The following is a 9,665-nucleotide window of genomic DNA, read 5'->3' as shown; positions in this document are numbered from 1 at the left end:
TTTCCTTTTCTTTTTTTTTTCTTTTTTTTTCTCTCCCCCCTTTCTTCTAGCAGCCACCGAGACCCCTCCCTCCCCGACCTCCATCTCTCCCGCACCTCTCCGCCGCCGCCTTTCAGCCGTTACCCTAGCCGCCGACGCATCGCCCCAGTCGATCGTGTTTCCAGCCACGCCGCGCGAGAGACCCTTCGTCGATCGTTCCGTCTCTCGTCCGTTCTGCCCACGTCAACGTCGTCCGCTTCAGCACCAATGTCGGATCTTCAAGCCACGACAGATCTGGTAGTCGCGCTGCGTCGCCGTCCAGCCTCCAGTTGCACCGCTGCCAAGATCTGTCCAGCCCCCTAGCCGCGCCGCTCCCCTATTCCAGACGACGTCGTCGTCACCCTAAGCCGCCAAGACCGTTCGCGTGCAGTTCCGGCTTCGTCTACTTCTGTCACCGCCTTGGTGGACGCCGACAAACGTTTCCCAGCCGCAGTGATTGTGTCCATCACCGATCTATCATTTGGGGTAAGGTTTCTGCAGTCTTGGTTTATTATTTTTTTTTGTTGGATTCTTGAATACCCCTCTATTTTTTGTATAAGATCTGATCACGAAGTGTTACCATCTTGTTATATAACACCGTTCATATCAGACACTTCACTTAGATGACCATAGATAACATGACTTTGAGGGGCGGTCAAACGATGTGGTGCATAATTGTATTGTTCATTAAAGAAATGAGATGTAACTATAGGGGCAAAGAGGTAAATTGGCCTAGCTATACTTACGAGCATCTGATGAACATAGAAATATATCTGTGGTAAGAAGTTCGGCTATTGGTCTTACAGTTAACGAATGGTGGATCTCGTGACTAAAGAGTTTAGTCACCTATTCACGTACCATTGGAGCTTCGAGCCACAGGTCCATTAGATCCCCTAGGTAGCTTGGATAAAGTCGAGAATCAGTGTTTGGGTCAGTTTGAAATGTTTAAATTGACAAAAGAGAGTTCGATTATATATGATATAACTGAACTGATAAATTATATATGATATAATTGGCTAAATGTATGAGATAGAAGAAATTAAATATAAATATGATTTATATAAAGTGGAGGAGAAATTACTATAGTACACATTTGATATCAAACTATAGGGTAAGAATATAATATGATTACATTCATTTATTATTAAATTGGTTAATTATGAGATACTTGGTTGAATTACTTTCCTCAATCGTGCATTAGTGGGAGTAGCTGTGTTCGGTATGGTAACCGAAGAATGGAATGAAAATTGGTTCATTTGGCAAAAAGTTCAAAAATAATGCAATCGATGTGAAAAAGTATCGGTCGCCTAGCTTGAGAGCCTATACGATAGAGTCTCATCGTCTAAACGATCGCACACCAGCGTCTAAACGATCGCACACCTTTCTCTAAACGATCGCTTAGCTTTCCTAAGTGATCGCCTAGCATGCCACGTTTTCTAAACGATCGTATACCTTTTACTAGACGATCGCTTAGTAAAACCAAAACGATCGTGTAGCTTTGTCTAAATAATAAGCACTCCGCTATACGATAGCTATCTCTCCACTTGCTTATCGTCTATACGATCAATTTATTCCTCCTACCTCTATCAAATTCACCAAAGACCACACGTTAGATTCCTCTTAGAATACTAAGGGCTCCAACTGGTGGTGTCGTCCCTGCTGCTTACTTGTTCATGCTTGTTCGTGTTGCTGTCGTTCATGTAGATGATAGTGTTGCCGCAGCCGACTGATTTGTTGGGTGATAGAGTTCGTGTAGAGGTTCTTTCGCTATGTTTGAGTTCGTTTTTTAAGAGAGTCTTCAACGGATATGAGAACTCATTCCCTTGTTTTTTTACTTATCAAAGCATGTTGGTAATTAGTGTTAATTGCATAATTATTTGTTAGAATGTGTGTGTTATATATCGATCATAATGAAATCGGAAGGATCTGAACTCGCTCATGGATGCTCTTCGTTAAGAGTTCCTTCATTCGAGGCGTTGTTCATCAAGAAAGGGACCAATTTTTGGCAGAATATTGTTAAAGTTTGTTAAGTTTTTGGTAAGTAGTTGATTGGTTATTTTTTGGATTAAGAGTGATTGTCTATAATTAAGTTATTAATTTTCGATTTAATTTATATTCAGGTTGACCAACTGATTTGAGTTTTGGAATTTATTTTGGACCAAGCCACAACTTTGGGTAAGAAAATTAAGAATTATTTGGTTCATTCGGGTATTGGAACTAAGCTATTTTTATTAATTGTAAATTTGGATTATGCTTAGGCATGATTCAAGATTCATCTAAGCTAGGAGGAAATCAATTTGCTTGTCACTTAGACATAATTTTGAGGTAAGTAATCTTACTATTGGAACTGCCCTAGTGCCAGGCAATAATAATTATGATTTACAGAGGATCATTAGTTAACATGATATTCATGTATGCCTTCATTGACTGAGGTTTGAAAGGACTAGAGTCAGTTATTGATAATTATGATTTATTGAGGATATATTAATGGTGTAATGTTTATGTATGCCTTGTTGGCATGAGGGTTTAAAAGGCTAGATGTGCATAGAGATGTTTGAATGCTACAATGATTTGAGCATATTATTATTCTTGGAGATCCTACTGAATCTGGGGATGATGAGATGTATATGTATGTTATGGGACTACGACGATGAGATATATATGTATGTTATAGAACAATGATGATGAGATGTATATGTAATGAGACTAGGATGACGAGAGGTATATGTATGTTGTAGAGCCATGATGTTGAGGTGTATATGTTTGTATACAACCATGTCGTGATACTTATGATGTTGAGATTGTGATAGTGTCCTCACTGATTAGTTAGATGCCCACTAGATGTTGTGTTTCCCTCGGGATACACTAGAGGTGGTGTTATCCTTCGGGATTCACCCGAGGTTATGTTTCCTTGGGGATTCACCAGAGGTTGTCTTTCCTTCAGGATTCACCAGAGGTAGCTTGTATTTTCTTTGGGATTCACTAGAGGTGGTGGTTTCCTTCGGGATCCACTAGAGGTTGTGTTTCCCTCGGGATTTACTAGAGGTGGTGCTTTCCTTTGGGATTCATCAGAGATTATGGGTCCTACGAGACTTACTAAAGGTAGTGGGCATACTTAACTATAGTAGGATAAAAATCAGTTTTTCATGTATGTGTATGTCCTATGAGGACTAGAGAAGTTTATATGTTTCCACCAGAGGTAGGCATCTAGAGGACATAGATGCCTAGCCTAACCCCGGTAGTGAGGTTACTTACTGAGTATTTTATATTCATCATTTCTCATGTTGTTTTAGGTAAAGGTAGAAATGCACTGGCGATTGATAAGTGGAATCCGTGATCGAGCCACTGAGATCAGTTTTATGCTTCCGCTCATGATATTTAGATTTCTTTTCATGTTTTTCAACTTTTAGTTTTGATGTTTGAAACTTACTATTAAGATTTGTTTTCAGATCTATTTATTATCATTTATGATTTATGGGTACCCTATTGTTTGTTTTTAATATTTGAATTCAATGAAGGACTTTTGAATTTACCTTATTTATTTAGCATTTATTTCATTATAAAAGGGTGTTGTTTTAAGTTCCATGAATGCATGTATTTAGTAACGGCCTACCTTGAGTCCTAGAGGGGTCGGGTCGTTACAATAGTCGCCTGATACAGTTGGTCTATTTGTATTTCTCCCTGTACATAATAATCATGTCGTGCATGCCAGTAGGATATATATTCTGCGTGAATTCGACGCCAGTCTTGGTCGTCCTCAGATCAATCTGGTGTAATGTTGGGAGTGTATAGCACAACAAAGATATCGTTTGTCGCAGATCGAACTATCTCAACACACAATCTAGATGATGTCACTCTACTATATGGAAGCATATAAGAGGGTTAACGGTCAACCAGATGTCTTGACCGTCACAATAGTAATCAAGTAGTGATGACCAAATATCTTGCGTGTACAACGTCCAATTAATTTGACAAAAAAAGAAGATAATTATACACTCAATTAATTTGACCAAATGTTTTAAATATTCATTTATATATACATTTGTTACCTGATTGTGCTTCAGTTTGTCAAATATTTTTCGATATATTAGCAACATATTTTCTGCCTGTTCAGAGGCAGCTAATACACCACTCTATCTAAAACTATAAAAAAATATAATTAATTTATATTTTTACATAAAATGATAACGAAATAAATATATAAATGAAATAATATCTTACGCTAAGTGGACGATGACATGGGGCCTGTAATTGTGATACCTCAAGATCAGTTCTAACCAAATTTTGGATTTCAATACTCATAAAATTTGAATCAAGTTGTGAATGATCTTATGTCATTTCTGAATACAAACATGAGTATTTCCCTTCAAGTTTGGTGATATCGAAGATCCCATGAGTTTTAGGCCGATATGCGGTAACCTCCAATCACAACCATCCTTCCACTGTTTGCATCTCACATACCAAATATCTTGATTTGATTCAACTACAAGAATCTCATAGTGTTTTGTCACGCAGTATTTTTTTGCTTAGTACTGTTCTCCAAAGTTTGACCCTCGTTCACATGTTTAATTAGTAATTTCCCAATTTATTTGGGTGAAAATATCTAATGGTACCAATTCAAGATCATGTTCCTCACTTCTATCATTTCCAAATAATTCATCAAGTTCAACATCAATATCACTGTCTCCATCATTTCCAGGTTCAAGAATACTAAATTTTTAGGATACATCGACATATTTATTCAATTTTTTTCAATTGTTATATTTGACAAAAAAAAAATGTTAATACGATAAAAGAAAATTGTTTCTTCTTTTTCAAGAAATCCAAATATTTTCTTAAATCAACCCAACAAAATCACCCAAAAAATAGCCCAACAAAATCTAATACATTTAAATTAGTCCAAATAAAAACAACAAAATAAAGAGGAAAAAAATCATATAAATAATTCCATAAATTAGCCCAAATAAACAACTCTATAAAAGCCCAAGTATACAAATTCATATATTAGAAAAAAATAAAGAAAAAAAATTACCTAAGGCGGACGACGACAAAGATTGGAGAAAGCAGATGGTTGATCGACTCACGGTGGTAGTAGCAACGAGATCGAAGACGGTGGACGATGGCGGAGTTGGAGATCGACAGTAATAAGGAGGAAGAAAAGGAGAAATGTTTCGAATGGGAGGAAGAAGAGGAAGGGCCATAGGTGGTTTAAGGGACCACTAAGTCGTGTACTCAAGGTCATTGTGGACCTCATCCACGATTACCTGGTCAACATTGCATGAATGTCCATGTGACAGTCTACACGTGCCAAGTCACAGGTAGTCGTGTACCAGGTACACGGTTCAAACACTTATTTTTGTAAATAATTTCTACCAAACCCTATTTTTGTTAATATTTATTAAAATAACATTATTTAAACAATTCAAATTATTGTAAGAAATGTGGATGAAATAAACTTAATTTTCAAAAAAAAAAAATGGTTACCAAACGGGGTTGTAGCTTTTCAAAAGTTGTTTTTGTTTTTGGAATTTGACTAAGAATTTAATCATTATACTTAGGGTTTCTACACATATAGCCGTAATTATAACCCAATATTATACTTATGTCTTGAACTTTTCATTTTTTTCCATAAATGTCATAATGAGCTTCATATTTTCAAGAAAGTAAGTGACATTTTACTCTTTAACCCTCCAAGCGTTAAAAGAAAATAAAAAATGCAAAAGAGGAAAAACTTTTCATCTTCCACTAACATTCCATTAATGATTTATTTTTAATAATTTCATTTTTCTCATCTTTTCATATCCAACCCAAATTTCATCTTCTGCAATTTCTCTCTCAAAACTCTCTCTTATCTTTCCGTTGCCGCCTCCCTCCCTCTCTCCACTTTGTCACTGTCAACGAAACGCCTGTTAAGATCCAGTCGCCGCCTCCCTCCGTTTGGGTCACTAACGGATTTTCATCGCCTTTTTCCTCAGATCCGGTGCGTGGAGCAAATCTTCTGACAAAGGGTGAACAATCTGGCGCATCTTCTAGCGTGTAGGCGAGCAAATCTAGCACGGGGCATTCTTTCTGGCACTGAGCTAGGAGATTTAGAATTTTTCTGGTGTAGGCAAGCAGATCCAACGTGGGGTTATTTTTCTCTCATGGGGCAAGTAGATCCAACGCAGAATGTGTTGGGTTTGATGCTATAAATCTCATAGGGTCCTATAGTTTGTGAATGTTATGTACAAACTCATTATTTATTTAATAAAATATATGATATTTTATTATAATTTTTGTTGCATTAATCACAAGTCAATAAACTAAGTTCGATGGTTATCTCGTAACTTAAACATGTATGTAGAGACATATAGATGGATCGTGTTTTAAGTGATAACCTAAATGGTCTATAGTAGATGGATAAGGCTAGATACCTTATTCTAGTAACACTACGAGTATGGCCTACTTTGTAGATGTTACAATTATTGTAAAGTACTACAAATGATCTGATCCTGATTATTCATGTAGAGACATGTGAGTGGAGATATTCTATATAAAGGAGTTTGTATAAGACCAGATCACGAACTGAGTAGTCTCATTATATAACACCGTTCTTAATAGAGACTTCCATTTCATCAGGATGACTATAGGTAACACGATCGAAATCCTGAGAGAGTTGTGAACTCTTGCCTATGAAGGCGATCCTTTGATTTGTATGGGTGAAAGTGGTCAGATCGCCGACTCAACATGCCTACCATTTTGGGGATTCGTCTGATTGGGGAGTTGAGAATACAGCTACACAAGAAGAAATTCATCCATTCCTCAATGTTGGAGAAAGTAGATAAATTGCTCCCTTAAGGGTTGATTCCGGGGCTTGAACATTGTGGCACCACACCCTCTCCTGGCTTGAGAGGGGTTAGTCATAATGGGACTATGCATTGTTTATTAAAGGAATCAGTGGTACTTAAGGAGTTAGATATAACTATAGGGGCAAAACGATAATTTGGCTTAATTGTACTTACGAGCAATTTGTGAAGTGTTGGGTTGTATGTTCTAAAACTCGCAGTTTGTAGAGTCAAATATATTCTGTTATCAATAAAGATGTTATTCGACATTAATTCAATAAAGTTGTTATTGAATATATAAATTGCACTTATAAAATCCAAATTCAATAAATTAAGATCCATGGCTATTATATGAATTCTTGAACTTTATGTGGAGACATAAAAACGGATTAAGTTCGAGTAAATAGTCAAAATGATCTATAGTATACGAATAAGGTTGGGTGTCATATTCTGTTAACACTATACGATGCGGCTCACTCTGTAGTTGTTACAAGTTGTTGTAGAGGTGCTACAAATGAAGTGATCCTGATTCGTTCATGTATTGACATGAGAAGTTGGGGCGTTTTATACAATGAGTTTGCGTAAGATCGGACCAAGAAATAAATCCTTATTTTATAAAGTTGTTTATTATTTAAGATAGACTATTTCGCTTTGATGACTTAGGTAACTCGATCTTATGTTGGGATTGGTGTCCTAATTCTCCTAGTGGTCTCGTAGTTTGTAAACATTTTGTTATTAATAAAATAAGTGTTATTTTATAAGCATAAGATCTGTGGTTATTTTATGTAACTTAAGCATATATGTGGAGACATATAAGTGGATCATGCCTTAAGTAATAACTTAAATGGTCTGTAGTATAAGGATAAAGGAGGGATACCTTATCCTGGTGACACTACGGATACAACCCGCTTTGTAGATGTTACAAGTGTTGTAAAGTACTACAAATGGTCTGAACCTAACCATTCATATAAACATGCAAGCAGGGGTATTCTATACAAAAAGTTTGTATAAAATCGAACTACGAATGATTAACCTCTTTATATAACATCGTTGATAATTGAGACTTACATTTCACTAGGATGACTATAGGTGACATGACCTTAATCCTAAGTGAGTTGGGAACTCTTGTTCATGTGGGTGGTCCTTTGATTTGTATAGGTGAGAGTGGCTAGATTGCCAACTCAACAAGCCTACCATTTTAGGGATTCGTTTGATTGGGGAGCTGGGAACTCAGCTATACAAGATGGAATTTGCTCCTTCCCCGAAGCAGGGGTAAGTAGATAAATTGCTCCCTTAAGGGCTGATTTCTGGTCTTAAACATAGTAGCCTCACCCTTTCTTGGGAAGAGAGGACTCAGTCATAGTAGGACTATGACTTATTGTTCGTTAGATGAATCAGTGGTACTTAAGGAGTTAGATGTAACTACAAGGAAAAACGGTAAATTGGCCCAGTTGTACTTACGAGCGATTTGTAAAGGGTAATCACACTGTTGATTGGTTATATCCAATGGATACAGAAATATATCAGTAGTGCGAAGAGTGCAACTGTCGGTCCTTAGTGGAGTGACCAACAGTTAACGGATGGTGGATCTCGTACTTAAAGAGTTTAGTCAGTTATTCACATACCGTAGGAGCTTCAAGCTACAGGTCCATGAGGTCCCCTTGGTAGCTCAATGGGTTCAAGTTGAGAATCATATTTTGGGTTAATTTGAAGTTTTCAAATTAACAAGTGGAAATTTGATTATATATGATATAATTGATTCAATGTATTTGATCCATTATCATTAGAGGAATTAATATAAATATGATTTATATTAACTACCATAAAATAGAAAAAGAACTATGATTTATATGTTTCATATGATGAAATATTAAAACTATAGGTTATAAATACAATATGATAAGTTGGTTTTTATATTTATTTATAACATATTAATTATATGATAATTAATTATTCTTTTTCTCTAATAACCGAATTGAGTGGGAGGTTATTGGAATTTTTTTGGTAACTGTGAGATAAAAAGGAAAATATATTTTTTTTCAAAATTAAGGTTGATGATTGATTTAGATTAATCTCACAAAAAGACTATCAAATAAAAGAGTTTTTACTAAACGATAGCATAGAGAGCATACTCGATCGAGTTGACTATACGATAGTTACTCGTTTACTTGTTGCTAAACGATCGAATAGTAAAAGTCTATATAATATGCTTCCGTTTACTAAACGATCGAGTATTTCATCTATACAATATACAGCCTTCATCTCCCACTTACTCGATCGTCTACCTCCTACTTTCCTCAATCTAAAATCATACAGAGCTCACAACTTCTGGATTCTCACACCGAGAATACCAAAGTAACCATTATGGTGGTGTTCTAATTCAGTTCGAGGATCGAGTTGGACTCGATTGGGATCAAGGTTCATTTAGACGTTCGTTGAGATCCTGTTTTGATAGTTGTGTTCGAGTTTGTGCTGATTGAATGATTTGCTGAACGATCGAGGGATACGTGAAGAAAGGTTCTTCAAAAGTTTGCATACTTTATCGCTTATTTGTTCCTTTATAACTAGCATGCTGTAATTTCTGATTATGCATAATCGTTTCCGTTTAGATTGTAATTTTTTGTGTTCTTTCTCAATGGGATTTGGAACGATTCGCTTCCGCTCACTAGATCTCGATTCAGAGTTCCTTCATCTTAATCTTGAGCTAACTATGAACTCTTGTTTATTCGGGATTATCCTTAGATTTTTATAGGTGAGGGTGGGCTCAACAGCACCGGCTCAATAAGCTTTCCATTTCAGGGGTAAGACCGGGAAGATAACTAG

General features: G+C 36.4%; 1 long non-coding RNA gene across 3 annotated transcripts; it reads left to right on the top strand.

Annotated features, from left to right (window-relative positions):
• LOC120092616 lies at positions 1–3,468 on the top strand. Of its 3 annotated transcripts, none has more exons than XR_005486091.1 (3): positions 1–504; positions 1,903–2,193; positions 2,277–3,468. It is a non-coding gene; the product is annotated as an uncharacterized LOC120092616 (long non-coding RNA). The 3 variants fall into 3 exon arrangements; XR_005486092.1 differs by having other exon boundaries at positions 3–504; positions 2,139–2,193; XR_005486090.1 differs by lacking the exon at positions 1–504 and having other exon boundaries at positions 1,590–2,055; positions 2,139–2,193.
• The last annotated feature ends 6,197 nt before the right edge of the window (positions 3,469–9,665 follow it).

Source organism: Benincasa hispida, chromosome 12 (genome assembly GCF_009727055.1).
Source record: "Benincasa hispida cultivar B227 chromosome 12, ASM972705v1, whole genome shotgun sequence".
NCBI classification, from domain to species: Eukaryota; Viridiplantae; Streptophyta; class Magnoliopsida; order Cucurbitales; family Cucurbitaceae; genus Benincasa; species Benincasa hispida.
This window is presented reverse-complemented; position numbering and strand designations above follow the sequence as displayed.